The sequence below is a fragment of the Musca autumnalis genome, unplaced genomic scaffold (assembly GCF_047663935.1).
Source record: "Musca autumnalis isolate F117 unplaced genomic scaffold, ASM4766393v1 scaffold_1, whole genome shotgun sequence".
NCBI lineage: Eukaryota > Metazoa > Arthropoda > Insecta > Diptera > Muscidae > Musca > Musca autumnalis.
In genome coordinates this window covers 90,575,989-90,595,209 of record NW_027411644.1, presented here as the reverse complement: position 1 = coordinate 90,595,209, position 19,221 = coordinate 90,575,989, and the positions used below count along the sequence as shown (strand labels likewise).

General features: G+C 37.6%; 1 protein-coding gene across 3 annotated transcripts in view; it reads right to left on the bottom strand.

Annotated features, from left to right (window-relative positions):
• The window catches only part of LOC141403152 (uncharacterized), a 143,422-nt gene extending 126,294 nt beyond the window's left edge, over window positions 1-17,128 (bottom strand). Inside the window, exons 1-2 of one of the 3 annotated variants that reach the window (XM_073985317.1) lie at window positions 16,773-17,128; window positions 15,952-16,263 (exon numbers count right to left, since the gene is read on the bottom strand). The gene's annotated coding sequence lies outside the window, so the exon portion shown is untranslated. Of the gene's footprint in view, window positions 1-15,951; window positions 16,326-16,558 lie in introns of all 3 variants that reach the window. The other 2 variants (XM_073985324.1, XM_073985319.1) reach the window with 2 other exon arrangements.
• Window positions 17,129-19,221: the final 2,093 nt, after the last annotated feature.

Here is a 19,221-nt window from a genome sequence, read left to right as displayed (position 1 = left end):
CCTCGCGTGGAAAAGGTGGTAAGATCAGTCAAATAGAATTTAAGCTTTTTACAGTTGCCATCAGGGAAGGTACCTGACTCCAAGATCGTACAATCATCCGTTACGATCTTAATGCCGTCTGGAGGTGGCGGATTACAGAAGTGGTAGAGGTTAAACAGATCCGGATATATCACCCCACTTTAGTGAACTCCCTATTTCACTCTACGGGGCTTGGACTTCCTGTTCCTGAATTCCACGTACTACTGGTGTCAACACATATAATTGATTATCCAACGTTTCAAACTTGGCCGGAGGGTAGTCTGTACTATGTGCTCAAACGCCACCATCACTGTTCTATCACACGGCTTGCTCTGGGTATTCAACTTCGGGTATTCAGCGGGTATTCAACTTCGTTGTTGGATTCATCGTTGTCGTTGGCATACGAGACACCCCCACACTCTAGCCAACAACAACAAACGCAGCATCTTACTCCACATGTTGTTGTTCAGCGAGAATGCATCGTTTCTGCAATTCAGTTGTAACGTTCTCCGCAGTAAAGTCAGCGAAATTGTGGACTTTGAGTCGGAGAAACATCATGTTCGCCGCGATCCAGGAAACAAAGCTCACCGTCACTTGTACCTTGCAACATTGAGATATTTACAACGTTTTGCGGAAGGATACTACAAGAAGCGAAAGTTGCCTTGCTTATACACCAGTATGTTCCGCGCAGACATATCTCGTTCTAGCTTCACTCTAGTGGCCCAATACCATGGAATGCATGGAGGTAGCAATAAAGTGTCGGACTGTCGAGGTAGAGCTGTGTTATACGCCTGATATTATAGTTCGCTTTTGCGGGGGGCGTCTGGTGCTAAGGGACTCCAATACTCATCATGAGGTATAGAGCTGACACCGAGGAAATTGAAAGGTGAAAGAAGGAGCTCCTACGAGCATTAGTGGAGATTGTCACAGGACACCAGACATATCCATTGTGACACGCGGTCTGATGAATGACGTGTTATGGCAAGCTGTCATTTCCATTGGCCAGACCAGACCATCTCCGTGTCATCATCTCCGTTAGCAAACCACCGGAGTTCATAACTTCTGATCGCCGTACTTTTTTGAACCATGGAAAATTTGATTGGCAAGGGTTCAGAGAATTTACCAATCACCGCATCAGAGAATTGTTTATTCCCTCAGATCCTCGGATAGCTGAGAGAATTTTCCGGGACATACCATTTCCCCCATTCATAACCCTTCGACTTTTCTGAACCATAAAAAGCTGATTGGCAATGGTTCAGAAAATTTACAAAACACCGCTTCAGAGAGCTGTCAATTCCTTCAGATACTCGAGTAGCTGAGAGATTTTTTCCGGGGCATAATCAGAGCAGCAACCTCTCGCTACATACCTGCTGGTCGAATACCTGAAATAAGACCAAATTTCACAGCAAAGGCGATGGGACTATAAAATGAACGTGATGAGTTTCGTCGAGCCAACCAACTGACCCCAATCTCGGGGAGCTGATACTGAAGAATTGCAACATTGGGGAGGGAATAAGTTAGTTGTAGGCAACGGTTAAGTCACCCTCGAACCATGGGATGAAATTTATACACTCTTTTTTGTCTTTGGAAGAAATGATGTCGCTGTTGGTAGGGATCAGCAAACTGGTTTGTTTGTAGGGATCTTGAAGCGAGTGCTTATAACATGTAACGAACGTGGTACATTTTTCATAACTCCGTGTGGACTGCATCGCAAGAAGTAGTAAAATCATAATTCCACATCGCACCACTTCCAACTTTTTTGTTGGGATTTAATTAATTGTGCCGCATTGTAATGCTAAGCAGTCTTTCGGTTATGATTAGTGTTTTGCACATCCGTTCAAATAACACTGTTCAACAAAATGGAGGTTAAAATCTGGGGCACGGAAATTTCCTCTTGAGGAAGAAAGGCCTTGGTGAGTCTATTAAGAATCCCGAAGGACAGATCCGCCGTGAGTCGAACTTCCGCGTTATGGCGTGATGAAGTTTTTGCTAGAGACCCTGTAAGCCGCCAGGAATTAGCGTTATATCTTTGTTCAAGGTTGCTTTAGCTTATTTTTGAGATGACATTATTTTCGTAGGGCACTTCGACCTTCTAACTCGATTCCTTCAATGTCGTTTTCGTCTTTTATTTTAAGAGCCGCTATAAAAGTACCACAAGATTACGTTTTTCAGCTTCGAAATGTTCTGCAAAAATTTAGCTCAGAAAATTTTAGGTATGGCTCTCATTGACAACTAATCTATTTACTGAATTGTGCTATACCCAGGCTCTGAATCAGCATCAAAATGGTTGTACCTTAAATGAAAGTGCATCAGGCTGTTGTCACCGTATAGGACTCCATCATTTTCATCATAAAGACATCGATCCGGCTGAAATATATAGCCTTATAGATGCTCCTGTTGTGTGGATGTCTGTATATTTCGTTGGAGTCTCCTTTCCCAGATCCGGATCTTTTCCATTTGAACCGACGATATGTCTGCCCAGACGGCAAAAGAGTAGGTGATAATAGTTGGATTACTTGCTTGTAGAAAAGCAGTTTTACTTCCGTCAATAAGATATCATCGACATAGGTAAGCAACATTCCTCCACCAGGTGTTCCTGGTATATCTATGATGAACAGGTTATACATCACTGGTCGCAGAAGTGATGCTCGAGGCACTCCAGCCTTGAAGGCCAAATTTTGGACCAATTCGGTTGATCAGTTCGAGAGTTATCGTGCTCTCCAGCCACTACATATGGTGTCATAGCAGTTTTTCGCACCATTCGGGCTCTTTTCTCAAGAAGTATGGACTTGCCTCTGAACAAAAATAAACAATGCTTCAACAAAAATTAAAGTGACTTATCCGAAATTTTGTGTGGAAGGTACCCGCAGGATTGGATTGGAGTTTTGAGCTTTTGTGGAGGATGTACCTGAAGGAGTGGACCGATATGGCTTATCCTCGAACTTAAACTAAGTTTGGTTAAATTTTACGAAGCCAAATTTTGGACCGGATCGGCAGATCCATTCGAGAGTTATCTTGCACTTCAACCACTACACACGGTGTCACGGCGCCTTTCAGGCGATTTTCGGTATTTTGAAGGTTGTGGAAACAATAATCCACCGAAATGGCTAAAAGATGGTATTTAGTCTTCGTTGGGGGTATAAAACTTTCCATATGCATTTTTTCGGTATATGTCGACACCTTCATATAGCCCCCATAGAACGGTACCTCCGGATATCCGGTATTTTGAAGGTACAAAACTTTGCAAATTTGTCGGTATAGATCCATGGCTTCATTTAGCCCCCTTAAAACGGTACCTCCCGATTTTCGGTATTTTGAAGATTGTGGAAACAATAATCCACCGAAATGCCTAAAATTTGGTATTTAGTCTTCGTTGGGGGTATAAAACTTTTAATATGATTTTTTCGGTATAGGTCGACACCTTCATATAGCCCCCATAGAACGGTACCTCCGGATTTCCGGTATTTTGAAGGTTGTGGCCCTAATATTTCTCCGAAATGGCTGAAACTTGATATTTAGTCTTCGTTTGGGGTATACAACTTTCCCCCAGAATTTTGTCGGTATAGGTACACACCTTCGTATAGCCCCCTTAGAACGGTACCTCCGGATTTCCGGTATTTTGAACGTTGTGGAAACAATAATCCACCGAAATGGCTAAAATTTGGTATTTAGTCTTCGTTGGGGGTATAAAACTTTCCATATGAATTTTTTCGGTATAGGTCGACATCTTCATATAGCCCCCATAGAACGGTACCTCCGGATATCCGGTATTTTGAAGTCTTTGACATCAATATTCCACCGAACTTGTTGACATATGGTATTAAGTCTTTATTTGGGGTACAAAACTTTCCATATGAATTTTTTCGGTATATGTCGACGCCTTTATATAGCCCCCATAGAACGGTACCTCCGGATATCCGGTATTTTGAAGTTTTTGACATCAATATTCCACCGAACATGTTGAAATTTGGTATTAAGTCATCATTTGGGGTACAAAACTTTGCATATGAAATTTGTCGGTATAGATCCATGCCTTCATTTAGCCCCCTTAGAACGGTACCTCCCCATTTTCGGTATTTTGAAGGTTGTGACCCTAATATTTCTCCGAAATGACTGAAACTTGATATTTAGTCTTCGTTGGGGGTATACAACTTTCCCCCAGAATTTTGTCGGTATAGGTCCACGGCTTCGTATAGCCACCATAGAATGGTACCTCCCGATTTCCGGTATTTTGAAGTTTTTGACATCAATGTTCCACCGAACTTGTTGAAATTTTGTATTAAGTCTTTATTTGTGGTGCAAAACTTTGCATATGAAATTTGTCGGTATAGGTCCACGCCTTCGTATAGACCCCATAGAACGGTACCTCCCGATTTTCGGTATTTTGACGGCTGTGGTCACAATAATCCATCGAAATGGCTAAAATTTGGTATTCAGTCTTCGTTGGGGGTATTCAACTTTCCCCTCTAAATTTGTGGGTATATGTCCACGCCTTCGTATAGCCCCCATAGAACGGTACCTCCGATTTTGGGTATTTTGAAGGTTGTTGCCTTATTATTCCTCCGAAATGGCTAAAATTTGGTATTTAGTCTTCGTTGGGGTATACACCTTTCCCCCAGAATTTTGTCGGTATAGGTCCACGCCTTCGTATAGCCCCCATAGAACGGTACCTCCCGATTTTCGGTATTTCAAAGGTTGTGGTCACAATAATCCATCGAAATGGCTAAAATTTGGTATTTAGTCTTCGTTGGGCGCATTCAACTTTCCCCTCTAAATTTGTCGGTATAGGTCCACGCTTCATATACCCCCATAGAACGGGGGTTTCAGAAATTTCTGAAATTTGTTATTTAGTCTTCCATGGGGTTATAAAATATTCCAGAATTTAATTATCAGTATAGGTCTACGTCGTCCTGCATCTGCCATAGAAGCGTACCTCTTGATTTTCTGTATTTTGAAGGTTAACCACATTGTCTTACAGAAATTGCTGAAATTTGGTATTCAGTCTTCTTTATAAACAAAAGGAAACTAATTATTCCATTTTGCTTCCTTACAATTCGTGCTGCAGGGTATAACAAGTTCGACCGGGCCGAAATTAACGCCGTTCTTACTTGTTTTTACTTAGGACCACTTTTTTCTCTATTTCTTTCTATTTTTAGCAATATGCATAAAAAATTTGTCAATATGCAAAAAAACGATGAAATATTTACTATTTCTTTAATCAATTCAATTTTTAAAAAATTTCTGACATTAACTTTACTAAATTTTATGTTTTCGGATATTAGAGGCCTCCGCAAGGATATTCAAGTACAAAAAAGTCATACTTTAACTAGAAAAATCCTCGAATATGTTTCATTCATGTAAATTATTCTTATATATTGTCTATCCAATAAATTATAAATTATAAATAAATTGTTTTTGCCATATCTGTCATAAATAACGATTTTACTTATTTTTGAGGAGTGTTCGAATATGAGTTTTGCATACTGTACATAGCCTTTAACCTATTTTATTACCTCAAACTCTGTTATTACCCAAAAATTATGTATGTAGGAATATGTTTGTCCGCAATATGTTTTAACATGAATTGCCAACTTCGCACCGCCACCACTCACATTAACCCATATTTTGTGTGGGCTGTTAGCCTTTTTTTGTAAACTTCACAATTAGTTAAATATTTTGCTTACAACATTTATTACGAAGCTTTATGACTTTTTGACTACTCCACTTTTTGTTGTTATTTGGAGTTGCAATTCAATTATTTTATTAGCTTTTGGTTGGCCACCATTTTTACTACAATACGAAAACAATATGAACAAAAATTTGAAAACTAAAAAAAATTGTGCGAAAACACGAATCATTGAGAGGAAATAGCCACATTTCAGAGTGAGCCGCCACAGCGTAAAGCCAACAAACCACAATTCCAAACACAAACAGACAATAAATTAAAAGTGGCAAAACGACTTTCAACATCAATGTTAGGTAGGAACAGCAGCTATTAGAGTTGTTTTATTGTTGTTTTGAATTTTGTTTTCCTTTTTCTTTCTGTTGTTTTGGAATTTTAGTTCTCCGTTCTCTTTTGTGTCGACGATTTATTATCAAATGCTATTTTTGTTTTTGATCTTTATACAATTCCATTCTAATGAATTTTGTTGGGTTTGGTTCTTGATCTGAATCTGAAGTTTAATGATAAAATGTTTGGTTTTGGGGTATTTCAAAATTGTATGGCTTTGTGCAAAGTGATTTTTTTTACTTTAAGCGGAGATTATATTTTTTGTCTTCTATTTTGGAAAGGAGCCATTGATTAGTCATACTTCCGCTAGATCATGACTTAGTGGTGATGGAGTGTGCAGTGACTAAGAAAAAAAAAATAATTTAATTTTATTTTTCTTAAAAAATAAACGTTAATGGTTTTAGTTGCTGTTGAGACCCTCTAAAATAGATTAGAACAAAAGGCAATAAAAGGTGAGCTACGAACATTTATTGTCTGAAGTTGTTAATAATGTCAATTATTAAAAAAAAGTTTTTACTACATTATTGTCAACCTCCCCGACAAGTGGTGGACCTTGTTTTTTCGCAGAAGAGGCTCCCATTTCAGATTTTTAAAATACACTATTTTGTGAAAAAGGGTATTATAAGTTTGTTTTGGTAAAAATTCATGTAACACCGCGAAATATTCGTCGGAGACCCCTAATGTGGTATACCAATCTTCATATCTCGAAGAGATAAAACGATTTTGTGATGTGTGTCTGTCCGTCCGTCCGTCTGTCCATTATAAATTGTAAACACGCTCCAGGCCGCAATTATGGACCGATGGTCACGAAATTTTGTACGGATGTCGGGTTCAGATCAGAATAGATCCCAATTCTTATTGGTGATGATCGTGAAATATTTAGCGGGAGAAATGGACCAAAAACATAATATTTATCCAATTTTCTAGAGGCTCTATAGGTCTCAATAATAGTCCGATCAACGCGTAATTTTAAATAAGGTAAGAGTATATCACAAAGGAGAAGCTTGCAATTTGAGATGGCGATCGGATAATATTTAGAGGGTTAAATGGACCAAAACTTTTGTGTGAAAATTGTGAAAATTTTTAATATACAGCTTATATCTTAATTCCTGGAAGTGACATTCTGGACAAGTGAGATATACTTGAAAGTGGAATAATGCTTGACCTTTCAATTGATGCCAATTATGTTGGTGTGCATGATCAGATAACAGAGTTACAGCCTAATATATTCCGTTACTTGTTTGTAGTGTAATAATAAACTCGCTAGAAGTCGCAATTATACATCAATAGTCACGAAATTTTGCACCGGGTAAGAGTATAGGTCGAAAAAGATGCCTACAATTTTGAATGATGATCTGATATTCTTTAGCGGGTGCAATGGACCATTACTTTTGTAGAAAAATATAAAAATTTTATTTTTGGTCGATATTTTAATTCCTTGAGGACATACATATTTCGCAAAGTAACCTACATATGGAAAAAACTACTGACCTTTTCTCTGATGTAAATTGCAATAAAGTGTTTGCTAGATAATGGGCCTACTGCCTAATATATAATGGGTTCTGTGTAGAGAACCACATTTTTATCCCATGCTACTTTGTCTCTCCAATAGTTTATGTAACACCACGAAATATTCGTCCTAGACGCCTTATTTGGTATGCCAAAATTCATATCTCGACGAGATAAAGCGATTTAGCGATGTGTGTCCGTCCATTAAAAATTGTAAACAAGCTTAAGGCCGCAATTATGGACCGATTGTAACGAATTTTTTAAGGAGGTTGGGTTCGGGCCAGAATGGAAATGATTAGTTTTTGGTGATGATCGTGAAATGTTCAGGGGATGAAATGGACCAAAAACAAAATTTTAACCAATTTTGTAGCGGCTCTGTAGGTCAAAATAATAACCCGCTTCACAAACCAACATGAAGATCAGATAATACTTAGGGGGTTAAATGGACTGAAACTTTTGTGTGAAATTGGTAAAAATTCCAATAACGTAGCGTTTAAACAACGGAAGTAGTAGTACTACATAAGTGGGTTTCATTACATTTTACGTGAACTAAATTTTCCTTTCTTGCTACAAAAATGTCTTTGTCATGCTAGATACCTTTTTGGTTTTGGTCATAAGTACTATACATTACATCTCTGATATTTGATAATTAAATTTTCACAATCATTGAAAAGAAGTTCCGTGGAGAGCGATTGTCCAGGGATAGTGGTATAGGGTATCCCATGGTCGGCTCCGTCCGACTATAGACTTTTTACTTACTTGTTTTAGAATATGATTGCTCCTACAATATCTCTTCTCTGGGTGTAGTAAAGTAATATCAGGAAATTGCTGTAGTGAGGAACTCGACGTAAGAACACCTAATTTCATGACATTTTTTTAATGAAATAATTGTAGTGCGGACCGGAACTAAATAATCTAAAAATTTGTAAGGCATTATAGCGACTCTAATTACTTCTTCTTCAGCCTCATCAGCATCGTTAGGATTCCTTTAAGAGCCATAGTTGGTGGCCGTAGGATTTTTACAGCTCTAGGATATTTTTTTCAGTCAGTATAGTGTTCTTTTTAGCTCTACGATTGGGGTTATATGCAGTTTGAGAGCTATTCGATAATTTTTTTAAATTTTCTTCACTGGTACTGCTTGTAATGTTGATTTTCGTGACCCAAATCCATGATTCCTGACATAATGAATAATGAGAAAAGCAAATGCAAAGACAACTCAGTGGGATCGCTGTATTGGCAACTCATCATGACTACATTGTATTTCTCTGTTAGCGAACACCTATAATTCTTGAGATTTCGACTTAGAAATGTCCCAATTATTAGGCCACTCATTCATACACCTCTCACAGAAGTTCCTTTTATTCTTTTTTGTCACTGGCTGAGGCTATTGAACTGTCTTCATAGCCGATTGGGCTTATGTCTCGTTTAGGGGCACCTCTCGGATCGGTCTGAAATGTTTATCATAGATAGTATTTGGAAACCTGTAGTGCGATTCTCTAACTCATTTTTTGAATTACCGACAAAAATCGGTAACTTTAAAACGAATTAGTTTAAATAAAAGTTGACTACACTATTGCTACTTTACGACTACTTTTTCTTCGTAGCAAACTTACCGTATAATATCCTTAATTAACGAAATTATAAGCAATTTAATTTTACTGACATTTGTCGGTAACTCAAAAAATGAGTTAGAGAATCGCACTACTGATCACAACGATTATAGCTCTCCCGGGTGAAGTTTATGCTTACCGAGATATGGGTCATGAAGGAAGTTTCATATTTAAACATCATTACCTTGTTTATGGGCACCTCTGGGATCAGGCTGAAATTTGTACCACAGGTAGTCCTTAGGATCGCTGTGTTCAGGGTCCCAAGAACTACCTATAGTACAAATTTTAGCCCGATTCGAGAGGTGCCCTTGTTCTTCTCCTTTATTTGACTATTCGTCATACGAATTTTGGCGATCAATACAATTACAATAAAAATTCGATTTTAAATAAAAATATAGATAAATTCATAAATTTTTCACAATATCGGCAAATATGTGTCTACTTCTTGCAGCACTTAGTAGATATCCAACATCTCGTAATCCAGTCCATTCATGAATATTCGCAATCCAACATAATTCTTTTCGGCCTTTAGGTATTTTTCCTTCTATTTTTGATTTTAAGATATCTTGCAGTGTTTTGTATTTTGAATTTCTCATGATATGACCAAGGTAGGCTGTTTTTCGTCTCTTGATGTTTATCATGATCTCCCTACTTCGATTCATTTTTCGCATCACTTCGTTGTTTGTAACTAAGGCCGTCCACGGAATTTTTAAAATTCGGCGGTAGACCCACATTTCGAAGGATTCTAATTTCTTCATATCTACTGCTTTTATTGTCCACGTTTCCATAGTATATAATAATGTTGACCATATATATGCTTTTACAAATCTACATTTCGTTTCCAGGCTAATATCAGGCTGGTCAGAACTTTCTTGTATTTAAAAAATGAGTCTCGTGCAATTTCAATACGCCTTCTTATTTCTTTGAAGCAATCCCATTCGTCATTTATGTCTATTCCAAGATATTTAATGTTTTGGACTTTTTCAATTGAAAAGTTTTGTATTTTTAGATAAAAATTGTTGTGGGTTTTTCTCCTGCTCATAATCATATATTTAGTTTTCTTTGTGTTTATATTTAGTCCATACTTGTTCCTGCATGTTACCAGTTTGTCCATTAATTCTTGTAAGTGTGAGATACTGTCAGCTAATATTGTAGTATCATCAGCTTATCGTATGTTATTGATGTATCTACCACCAATGAATATGCCTTTGGACGTTTTGTGATGGATTCTTCAAAATTTTTTTCGGAGTAGATATTGAATAACAATGGAGACAAAATACATCCTTGTCTTACGCCTCTTGATATTAGAATAGGTTCTGTTATATCTCCATCAATTTCAATTTGTGCGGATTGATACCAATATAGATTTTTGATACATCTGATTTCTTTACTGTCAATACCAATAGAGATAAGGATATCAATTAGTTTGTCGTGTTGTACTTTGTCGAACGCTTTTTCATAGTCGACAAAACATAAGAAAACATCTTTCTGCACTTCTCGGCATTTTTAATAATAATATGTAGGGAGAGTAAAGCTTCACGAGTACCCATTCCTTCTCTAAAACCAAATTGAGATATGCCCATATATTTTTCACATTTTTCATAAATTCTCTCTTGTGGATTCTCTTGTGGATTATCCTGAGGAATATTTTTAAAGCGTGGCTCATAAGACTTATTAGCCTGTAATCATTACATGATTTGGCGTAGCTTTTCTTGGGTATGGTTACGAAAGTTGATTTTAACCAATCTTGAGGATATATTCCTGTCTCATAAATCTCATTAAAAAGTATTGTTAGTAAGTCGACATTGTTGCAGTCTACAAGTTTTAATATTTCTGATGGAATCTCATCAGGACCCGGCGATTTATTGTCCTTAAGTGATGTTATAGCGGACTCTATTTCATATCTTGTTATACGGGTTCCTGAAAGTGGCAATCGTATTTGTTCACTGTTGTCTGATCGACTATTATCTGTGAACAGTTGTTCAACATATTCTTTCCATACTCTCTTCTTGTCCTCTATTGATATTATTGGTTTGTTATCATTATTGTATAGGACAGTTGAATTTTTTTTTTAAATACTCCTGCTGCTTCTTTTAATTTTTTATGAAGATTGAAATCGTCGTGTAGATCCTGGAGCTTTTCGATTTCTTGGCATTGCAAATTCAGTTGTTTGTTTTTGACAATTCTGATTTCCGCTTTTATTTCCTTATTGATGTTGTAATACAATTCGTAATTTTGATTTTTATGTTTGCGTCGCTCATCCATTAATTTCAGTATTTCGTTTGTCATCCAATCATTTTTATTGAACTTCTTGCTTTTGCCAAGGCTTTTTTGAGAGATTGATTTCATTGTATTTTTTGCTCTTTCCCATATGTTTTCCACATCATTCCTATCAACATTAGATAGTTCCTCGTTTATCTTCTCTTTCACACTCGCTTTAATTCTGGGATCTCCTAGTAGTTCTGTATTTAGCTTTTTCCGAGTATTTTTCTTGGGAACAGCAGATAGTTTTATCTTGAGCTTCATTATTAGAAGAATATGGTCTGATGGGACATCTGCAACAGGATATGTTGAGATTTTTACTACTGACGAGCTAAAGCGCCGATTTATTAGTATGTAGTCTATTTGATTACGTACAATGTTTCCTGGTCTATCCTGCGGCGATTTCCAGGTGTATAATCATTTCATCAAATCTTCAATGTCTTTATAAAAAGTTTGTATTTCTTCTTTGCTTTTGTCGGCAGTTGGAGCATCTACCTGTATGATATTTATATTAATTGGTTTGGTTTCTAGCTTTATAAGCATAGCTCTATTTTGGGATGAACCCCCCTTTAACATATTTTGCTATATTTTGTTTCAATATTACTCCAACACCATTTCTGTGATTGTTCGTGAGATTTCCTGAGTAGTACATTTTAGCATTTCGAGTACATATATCGCCGCTGTCTGGCCACCAGGTTTCACATACGCCAAGAATATCTATGTTAAATCTGTCCATCTCGGATACCGTATTAGCTAATTTCTCAGCTTCATAGAGACTTCTTACATTCCAGGCTCCGATATTAAATTTGGTGCGGAGTTGTTTTTTCCGTGCGGAGTTGTTTTTTTAACTTTTTTTTCTCCCATCGGACGCCTCCCCAGGTGGTGGATAGGGGAACGCTCCTCAGATATGGAGGGTACCGCAAAAATAAAATATGCAGGTCGAAACAAAAAATGGAGAAGGCAGCGTCTGACCAAGAATTGGCGGCTACAAACAGCGTCTGTACTTCATAGGAGCGGCTGAATGAAAGAAGGAAAACTATAAACCCTTTAGAAGGCAACGGGAAACCACTAAAGTAAAAACCCTAGAAAATCATACAAAAGCAATGAATACAACAAATAACACACGGCCCTCAGTCTCCGGCCAATCGAGGGTGCTAAGAATCCCGAGAGGTGCCCATAAACAAAGTAATGGTGTTTAGGTAGGAGATTCCCGAAATCTCAAGACCCATATCTCGGGAAGTATGGATTTCCCCCGGGAAAGCTATATATCGCTGTAAACAGGATCCCAAGGAGTACCTGAGGTGCTCCTAACGAGTTTTCTTCCAACGATTGATTCTATTTATACCCTCAGCATTTATGCCAACGAGGGTATATACGCTTTCATACGGGCAAAATGTGTATCATCGAAATAATGGTTTTAGACCCCAAGTATGTTTGGACGAAATCCGAAATTAAGGCAATTTGGTTTTGAGTTGATTTTGCCATGTTCGTCCGTCTGCCTGGCTGGCGGGAACGCACGATAACTCTCGAACGGATCAACCGATTCGGTCCAACATTTAGCTTTCGTAATATTTTTTACAAACTTAGGTTAAGTTCGAAGATGGGTTACATTGGTCCACTCCTTCCGTTACCTCCCACACAAAAGTTCGAAAATGTTCGCAAAATTTGTGTGCACGATAACTCTTTATGGCAGCAACCGATTTGGTCCATGCTTTGCACATCGTGAAATTTCTACCAGACTTAGATGAGGTCCCAATATGGGCCCAATTGGTCCACTCCTTCGGGTACCTCCCACACAAAATTTCGGAGAAGTTCAGTTTAGGACTTGATCTCGAATAGCTTTGATTTTTGATGTAGCAATTTGTATTTACTGTCCCCTATACGACAGTACAAGTTTCATCAGCGGCAAGTCCATACTTCCTGAGAAAATTACCTGAAAATGCACAAAAACCCTATGACACCGTGTGTAGTGGTTGGAGTGCAAAATGATTCTCGAACGGATCTGCAGATTCGGTCCAAAAATTGGACCTTCGTAATATTTTGTGCGAACTTAGCTTAAGTTTGAAGATAAGCCATATCGGTCCACTCCTACAGGTACCTCCCCCACAAAAGATAAAAAATGTTCGGAAGATCAAAAATGTTCGATAACTCTTGAAGGGAGCGACCGATTTGGTCCATACTTTACACATTCTACCATATCTACCAGACATAGATCAGGTTTGAATAGGGACTATATTTGTCCACTCATTCGGGTACTTCCCACACAAAATTTCGGATAAGTTCACTTTAAGACCAGCTCTCGAATCACATTGATTTTTGTTGAAGCAACTTGTATTCGCTGCCTCAATTACGACAGGAAATTTTTTCAGGGGCAAGTCCATACTTCCTGAGAAAACAGCTTGAAAGTTGTAAAAAACCCTATGGCACCATATGCAGTGGCTGGAGAGCTCGAACCGAATACTGCGTTCGTCCACACTTTGGATATGGTAATATTTCTTAGAATATTAGATGAAATTAGAAGGTGGTGCTTTTAGGTCCACTCCTTCCGGTACCTCCCCCGCAAAAGTTCGAAAATATTCGCTAGAATGCTACGCACGATATCTCATAGACGTAGCAAATACATGCTTTTTGAGAAAAAAGCCCGAAAGGTGTTAAAACCCCTAGCCATATGTAGTGGCTGGATATTTTGTCCAAATTTAGTTTCAGTTCGAAGATGGCCAATACCGGTCCACAACTTCCGGTACTTTCAATTCGAAGATGGGCAATACTGGTCCACAACTTCCGGTACTTCCCCCCGGTACTTAAAAAAATGTCACTAAAATGGTATGCACGATATCTCTTGAAAGTCCAACCAATTTGGTCGAAACATGGACTCTGCTAATATTTAGTCCAAATTTAGTTTAACTTCTAAGTTCAAAGAAAAGTTGAAATTCCCAATAAGGGCCACAAAATTCTGAAAAGACCCTAAATACATGCGAGCTGTCCTTAGTGAAAGTTTCAATTCACATAGGGTATACCTCTGTCGGCAAAGACGACCGATACTTTTTTACTTGTTTTTACTTCTTTTAATATTACACTTTTTTTAAGGTAATCTTGTCCAAACAATTTGAGCTGTGGATTTTTTGAAAGTACAAACCCAAACGACAAAAACCCTAGTTGGGTTTTGTTGTGTCAGATCCAGCTTGGTCCCATCTAAACAGGGTTAAATATTGAAATTTTTAAAGCAATTCTGGGCTGTATCTCTGAAACATATGTAAATCTTCATCTCAACTCTGAATCAAATTTGTAGATAGGGGCCAGAATTACATATTTGTAGAAATAATGAACTCGAAAAACTACATTTATTGCCTCAAATTCTAAAAAAACAAAAATTTCCATAATTTGTAAACATTTCGCACCGTATCTCCAAAACCGTTAATTTTTTCTTTTGGAAAAATACAAGGTGGCGCAAAAGTAAAATTCCGATGTTTTTGGCTGTAATTTAAAACAAAAATGAAAAACTTTGATTTTTCTTGTGGATTATTTTTATTTGGTCTTTTAATTTTGTTTTACATCAAGTCGAGAATATGATGTCAGATAAATGGCCGCCGCCACACTCTATTGTCATTTGAGCCCTTTTTAAGGCATTTTCCATCACATTAGCCAAAACTTCTTGACGGATATTGTCTTTAAGAGCTGAAAGAGTCTGAGGCTTGTTGACATAAACCCGCGACTTTAAAAAGCCCCACAAAAAGAAGTCTGGAGCGGTCAAATCAGACAATCTTGCTGGCCAGTGCAAATCGCCAAAACGGGAGATTAGGCGCCCGGAAAATAGTCACCAATATTCTTCGTTCTGGAGCAGTGTAGCGTAACATTGTTTATTAACGTGTATTTCGCATGTGTTTACTACACAAATGTCAAAACAGAACCAATCGCAAAATTTATAGCATTTTCTGATAGGAGGATTACTTTGCTGGAATGAAATACACAACTCTTCAGAACATGTCATTGTTGTAAAATACCTCTATCACATTGTTTTCAGTATATTTTGCAACGACGATTTAATAAATATGTCAATAATGTGGTACTTGGTTCAACTCCCAATAGTTTAGCTGATACTGACCAAAATTTTCTACATTTTATCGATTTTGATGTCCGAGATGGAGTTTTTCTTATGTGGTCTGTTTAGGGCTGCAATATTGCCAGAGACAGCAATGCCAAATTCTTAATAGTTTCTGAGATAAAAGTCCGATAAATGCAAAAAAACTGTAGTTTTAGCCCGGTTTAGATGAGCCCATAGGTGGCCCTTAGGATCGTTGTGTTCACCGAAATGTCAAGACCTACATACATATGTATGTACATATGTATGTATATCTCGGGAAGTATTAACTTCCCCGTTAAAACTATATATAACCGTGAACAGGATCCCAATGACTACCTGTGGTAAAAAATTTCAATCCGATCCATGAGGTGCCCCTAAACGAGATTTGTACCGCCGATTGATTCTTTTTTGACATATTTTTTAATATAATTTTCCATATCAAATTAATAAAAATTCCTCACCTTTTTTATTTCTTGATTTTAATGCTGTGAAGATTTTTCTTCTGTTTCTTCTGCACGTCTGCTGATTGATCTGGTTTTATCTGCAATTTTTTTATTTGTTTGTTTGGAAACGGGAAATTTTTGCACAAATTTAATTTTTTGATTGTTTTCTTTATTTCATTTTTCTTTCGTGGTTGATTATTGATAAATTTGTGTTAAACGGTTTTTTTTTATATTTTGTTTTATTATTGCCAAAGACGACGTTCGTTGTTGATATAACAAAATTTTAACAATGGAACGGACGGGACACCACGCTCAAGCAACAAATAAAAACTATGCAATGACAAATATGGAGATTTGTTTCAATGGAGTAACTTTTTTTGAATGATTGATTTCTGCAAGATGATAGAATGAATGATATCAATGAGAAATTAAATTATGGAAATTTTGATTTGAAAACTCTATCAATTATCGTTCAAAAATGTGGGGTGTTACGTGGAGTTTTTGTTGCTTTTTTATGTTTGCGGAAATGCTATTTTTATGTTTGATTTTTATTGCAAATTTTGTATCACTTTCAAGCGACCAGCAAGTGGTCGTTACTCAGTGCCAAAAACGAGCCCCGACTCACAAAAATGACACACACATGACCAACACATTAACAAGCAATGATCAAAGTGGTTGTGATCTCCAACAGATGTTGGCCATTTGTAGAAACTTTCATTAACAAAACTTTTTGTAAGAAACAAAAATTATCAACACTCAATTTCATTTTTTTATAAAACTTCTATTATTTTCCTATTTTACAATTTATATTTTTCTTTTTTCTTTAATTTATCACTCACTTTTTTCTATTTATTTAAAGAAGGAAAAAACCAATCTTCTTTATTTATTTTTTAATTTTTTCTGAACACAAAAACTTGTTTTCTTATTTCATTTCGATTTCGCGCAGCAATTGATTGGTATTAATTTTTCTTTATTTTTTTGTTGTTGATTTCGATCGTGTTTCATTCGACAACACACAGACTCCCCACGAATAGAGAGGGAGATGTCTTTGTTAACAATACAAAAAACAATAACAAAAAAACCGCAAGAATTGTCTCCGCACCAAATAACACCGACGACCAACCTGTTTCAAAGTTACTACACGAATGAGAAATTCCTCCATTGGACTTGATGTGTTTGCCGCCCCAATCAACACAAAACACACACACAGCCATATACAATGTGGAGTCCTCCTCAGTAGTACTCCCATACTCATAATAGTAGTCAAACAGCTCTCGATTTCCATTCGTTCGTTATTCATTGGGGAGAGAGAGCATAAAAGAGCATGCATATTTCTTTTTTATGAATTGTTTTTGTTATGCATTTTGCCATGGTGAAGCTGGAGCCCAAATAATGATGTTTATTTTTTGATTTGTTTTGTTGCACCTCAACCTCATGAGCATGCACATGCAATCACAGACACACACATGTACAAACATTCTTATTTATGGAGCCAACATGATTTTTTTGCTATTACAAAAACAAAACATCACTACTTTGTTGGTCGGTCATGTTTACTGTTGTTTGCGAGTACTAAACAACTGCGAGAGTGAGAGAGACGGACCCCCATTGCTTTTCTCTTCATTGGGTTGTGGAAGAGACCTGTTTTGTAGAGAAAAAAAACGAAATAATGTGAGATATTTTCTTGATCTCTTTAGTTAACAGTGGTTTGATCGCCTACTTTCGAAATAAACTGAGGGAAGGATTGGAAAAATAAACCCTTCCTGTTGACAGAAATGTCAGTATAGCCGAGGTAGACGAATGTGTAGATGGACTCAGCCCTGTCTTCAGAAGAGCAATTAAGGAGAATGCTCCGAGGCAAACAGTAAGGTGAATTTTACTTGGTGATCTCCCACCGATCATGAGATTCATCGAAGAGCGAAAAATGCTACGCAATATATTCCGGAGAACTATATATCCTGTACGCTACGCAATCATCAAAGCAGATATCAGGAAGCTATGCGAAATCATCAAGGAGCTGATATCATTCCATGAGAGGGATTGCTTTAAGTCATACCTAGAAAACATCCAAGTTAATTCCAAAACTTATGGAAAAGTGAAAAGAGCTGCAGGTCTCCCCTTCCTTCAGCCTATTGGTGGAGTGGTCGATGGTAACTGGACATCGATCTTGGTGATCTATCATCAAGGAGCTGATATCATTCCACGAAAGGGATTGCTTTAAGTCATACATAGAAATCATTCATGTTAATTCCAAAACGATGGAAAAGTGAAAATTGCAGCTGGTCTTTTCTCTTCCGGCAGCCTATTGGTTGAGTGGTCGATAGCAGCGGGACACCGATCAGCAACAACGGTAAAAAACGGAACCCCTAGCAGACCACATTCAGGGTATTCTTCAAACAGAGGAAGCTTTGGACAATACCTTTCGTAACAACGTCAAGGCGACGGCGGATGGAATGGAGAACAACACGACCCTGGTAGATTTCAGAGATGAGATTAAAGCCGATTCAACAACTATAAGCAACACCGCTATATGCAATGATTGAGGATTCGTTGATCCAGAAATCTTGTGGTATTTTCAAGATCCCGGACTTTGCGTTGAAGAAAGCAAGATACGCCGAAATACTTTTTCTGACCATCCTCTTCAAACATTGCCTTAAAATCGGCTACTTTCCCTCGGCCTGGAAAGTATAACTTGTGGTACAGGTAGACAGAAACTGAGGGAAGGATTAGAAAAATACACCCTTCCTGTTGACAGAAATGCCATAGGCGAGGTAGACAAACGTGTGGATGGATTCAGCCCTGTCTTCAGAAGAGCAATTAGGGAGAATGCTCCGAGGCAAATAGTAAGCCGAATTTTCCTTGGTAATATCCTACCGAACAACATGAGATTCATCGAAGAGCGAAAAAGGCTAGGCAGTACACTCCGGCGAAGTATAGATCTTGAACTCTACCCAATCATTAAAGCGGATATCAGGAATCTAAGCGTAATCATCAAGGAGCTGATAACATTTCACGAGAGTGATTACTTTAAGCCATACATACATAGAAATCATTCATGTTAATTCCAAAACTTATGGAAAAGTGAAAAGAGCTGCTGGTCTCCCTTTCCGGCAGCCTATTGGTTGAGTGGTCGATAGCAGCGGGACACCGATCAGCAACAATGGTCAAAAAACAGAAATCCTAGCACACCACATTCAGAATATTCATCAAACGGAGGAAGCTTTGCACGATACCTTTCGTAACAACGTCGAGGCGATGGTAGATGGAATGGAGAACGACACGACTGGT